This window comes from Agrilus planipennis, unplaced genomic scaffold (genome assembly GCF_000699045.2).
Source record: "Agrilus planipennis isolate EAB-ADULT unplaced genomic scaffold, Apla_2.0 scaffold89, whole genome shotgun sequence".
In the NCBI taxonomy this organism is placed as follows: domain Eukaryota; kingdom Metazoa; phylum Arthropoda; class Insecta; order Coleoptera; family Buprestidae; genus Agrilus; species Agrilus planipennis.
The window spans coordinates 602,903-607,030 of NW_020439079.1; the positions used below are offsets into that span (position 1 = coordinate 602,903).

Below are 4,128 nucleotides of genomic sequence, written 5' to 3' on the forward strand. Positions count from 1 at the left end.
ATATCGTTTTCTATTACTTTTAAGACAATTACGACAAATATTAACAATTTAAGAAAAAACTTTTCAAAAAAAAAATTTCGCAGACTTGTGTTTTTAATATTATTTTTAACTAAAGAATAAAAAAGTTACATAATTGTTAAATTTATTTTTCTCTGAACTCATGCTGTTCTGATTCGGTCCCAAAAACAGTCGTGACGTTTCACTAACGCAAGTGACGAACTTCTTCAGAAGTCCTTCCATCTCCGACGCTGGATGCGGACACATACGACGGTTTTTATATCTGAATCAAACAGCGTCGGTCACCTATTAGCCGGGCACTTATTAGAAGTTCTGAAAATACAAATTTAATGTTCGATTAAATACATATTGGAAGTATAAGAAATACTAATGCATAGGGAGTGGGCGTGATTCGCACATGACGTCATTATCAGGTCGTAAATAGGACGATAAGCTACTGTTTGTGGAAACCGAGGTGAGAACACATATGGAGTCGCATCTGTTATAAAGTCTTTATTAAGTCTTTGTTGACTTTATCATTCTCGTCCAACAACATTCTGATCGTTGGCCTAAGCATGGACCTTATATGTACGAACAACGTCCACTCTCCACTAAAAAGCATCTATAAATTGCAGTTAATGACGTTGATTACATGTGTGGTATGTCAGTTAACCAATTGGAAACCAAAATAAATAAATGGAAGAGTATACAAAAATATGGTTTGTTCGTTTAATTACAATATAGCAGATTTCTTAAACGAATTCTGGATGGTCAAATTTCTCTTCATTTCAAATATTTAGTGTCACGTCCGCATAGACCGCAGCTTACGAACCCAGTTTCTAGTGTAAAATTATCACAGTGATTTATAGGCCGAATTGGTTCGGGAATGTAAAAATTTTCACTGCCACGTTTCCACTAACAGGACTGCAGAGAAATTCGAAGTTGACATTATCTTTACTTAATGTATATTTTTGTTCAAACATGTGGAAAATTATTACAAGCCTTCATTCAGAAAAACTTTTGGTGTAAGAAATATAATTTTTGTTTCATTTTACATAAAAATACATAAAATCGTAATAAAAGTCCAGATAAAGTTCGGGGTCAAGACTGAAGCAGACCTAGAAAAAAAACGGAACCAAAAATGTCTACCCTAATTAAAGTTCAATTAGGTTAGGATTAAAGGTTGCGATGAGAACAGTGCGCAGTCTAGTGACTGTTTAATTACCCCCATGAAGCCATGAAATATATCAGCTGTACAATGCGTACAAGAAGTCCGTCCATTATAATCGTATGATAAAGGAGATATCGTCAAAGTAACCTTTCGGCGACACCTATCCCATTATCTAGTCACCCCTTTTAGCTGTCTTTAAAAAAATGTCACAATAAATGTCATAGTTATGTGAAATATGCCGATCTTCTTTAATGATTAAAAATCAAAAATTTAATTTAAAATAAGCAAATAGTAGAAATAGAAGTAAGTAGTCTTTAAAAGGTTTGTCATTTTCTTTAATATGCATTAGGATGTCAAATTAAAATCATGTTTGGCTGGCAGCACGCACTTCAATGAAAAGCAACCAGAGGGGTCAATTATTTTTTAGACTTTTGTACGTCAAATTTTAACTTTACAGATTGAGTAAATATCTTTCTGTATTATGCCGTGTGATCATTTTAAGAGGTACCATAAAAAAAATATAAACGAAGTATTTTAGAAATATTTTAAAGGAAGTTTTTATCGCACAAGTAGGTGGTATGATTTTTATTTGGCTTACAATTTGATAAAAGGACGGTCAACTTTATATTATATTCTGCAGGTTTTTTTATTTTTATTTGACGTCAACATATTCTGGACAAACTAGCGGGAAGATTTAAAAACTAAAAAGGAACTTTCTTGAAAAAAGTTTTGAACAAAAATTATTCAGAAAATACTACAAATGACGCAGTAAACGCCATCTGTAGCACGATGCTACATTTTAGGATAACGTATGCTCCAACAAGGTCCACTTGTGTGGATATCTACTTGTTGAAAACGAATCCCGGCGTAGCTAACCTCAACGTGATAGGCACGTTACCATAACCAAATAAAATAATTCGAAGTGGTCTGTATTCTGTCGAAACTGCCAGACGCGGATCGTGATTTCGATCTGTTTGGATCTCATCAGCGCGTCGCAGGCATCTCCGACAGAACACAGACCAACTTTTACCTGTTGTCTTAACAGCGTGTTTTAGAAAATACCACAAATGGCTCGGTAAACGCCATCTGTAGTACGATGCTACATTTTAGGATTACGTATGCTCCAACAAGGTCCACTTGTGTGGATATCTACTTGTTGAAAACGGATCTCGGCGTAACCAACCTCAACGTGATAGGCACGTTAGCTTAATACAGACCACTTCGAATTATTTTATTCGATTAAGCTTAATTTGTTCTAGTTTTAGGGAAATGCGAAGATTAGCTCAGGACAGGAAAGAGTGGAGGTACGTGTCCAACCAGTCTTAGGACTGACGACCTTATGATAATGAAGGCTCTAAAACTAAAGTTTTTCGGGTTACCAGGAACTGAAATCGAGAACCAGATCTGCAGAGGATGAAAATCTTGTTTTATAAAAAAAAATCCGATTATTATATATTATTAATATATTATTTTGTCGCAGGACATACAGTTCGGCTTCGAATGAAATCCCTGTAGAGTTCGGTCTAAGCCCCTAAAGGTCAAGGCTCAGATAATAACCTTAACTGTTTTAAAATATGCATATGGTCTTCACCAGTTGTAGAAACTGAAGAAATTTTAATGGTAAATTTATTGTATGTCCACCAATTAATATTATTTATAATTTGAGATTAAGCATAGGTCAATGACTTATTGTAGCATCTATTGTTTAAAAAATATGGAATTACAATTAATGCACTACAGTAATAAAATAATTTACACAAAACAGTTATACATGTACATACCTACATACTATAAAATATACGTTTGACTATATTAAATTAAGTCCAATATCTAATCACCGCCATGAATCATTTTCGTCGAACAGTATCTCGGAAAACTGACTAGGAAAAGTAGACCGTCTGCTATAATCTGAAGGAAACATATTTTAATTATTACCCAGAACTTCTTTAAAGTTCCATCAATTTACCTCGGCACAATCGCAACAAGGTGCAAATGGACAGACTATAACATAGAGAATATACCCAATCCATGAAACCCAAAATGAAACGAAAATCAATATAAGTAGCCAAAAAAAGCCGCATATGCACCTGGCACAGTTATTTTCTGGCATTTAAAACTGAAAATAATATATTGTTTTTAAAACATGCTGCAAGCATTAAATGAGTAGAATTGAAGAACTGGTTAGATACGAACTTAGCTCTTATTTCATTATTATCAAAGTTGAAAATTGTCATAATTGATTTCGAATGGGTTTTATTCGAAATGTTTGAAAAAAGCTCAAAAATATTGTTAAGGAATCCTATGTTAGAGTTGAATGCATTATTCAACACATATATCTATATTCTGAAAATAAATAACAACTATACAAATTCATACATTGAAAATCACTTACTTCTTCTGCCTAACTAGTTTAAATTAAAGTATTCTTTTCACTTTACTTACAAATTGTATGAGAATCATCAGATTGTGACGTTTGTTTGTGACATTTTTTTGAAAAAACAACTGAAAATAATACACTTACCTGTAAAACTAGGTCTAATCATCATCATCTTCATAAGGTCGTCAATCCTAAGACTGGTTGGACACGTACCTCCACTATTTCCTAATCCTGAGCTAAACTTCGCATTTCCCTAAAACTAGAACAACCCACATCCTTAACTATTTGCGAACAGTAATCTAACCTAGGTGTACCTCCACCCCTCCTAACTCCTGTTTCTGCTTCTAATATGTCTCTGACTAGACCTTCATGCTTGAGAAGGTGTCCTACCAACCTATCTCGCCTATTTTGTATTGACTTCCATAGAGTCCTCTGTTCTCCTATTCTTTCTAATACCTCTTCATTTTTAACCTTTTCTATCCACGTTATCATCATTCACCTATAACACTACATTTCGAACGCTTCTGACCTTTTCTTTTCCGCCGCGCCCACTGTCCATGTTTCGCACCCGTACAACGTCGCG

General features: G+C 34.2%; 1 long non-coding RNA gene across 1 annotated transcript; it reads right to left on the minus strand.

The window, feature by feature from the left end:
- Nucleotides 1–2,469: 2,469 nt before the first annotated feature.
- Nucleotides 2,470–3,747, minus strand: LOC108734601. Its single transcript, XR_001937409.2, has 3 exons — nucleotides 3,611–3,747; nucleotides 3,135–3,284; nucleotides 2,470–3,076 (listed from the first exon to the last, which is right to left on the minus strand). It is a non-coding gene; the product is annotated as an uncharacterized LOC108734601 (long non-coding RNA).
- Nucleotides 3,748–4,128: the final 381 nt, after the last annotated feature.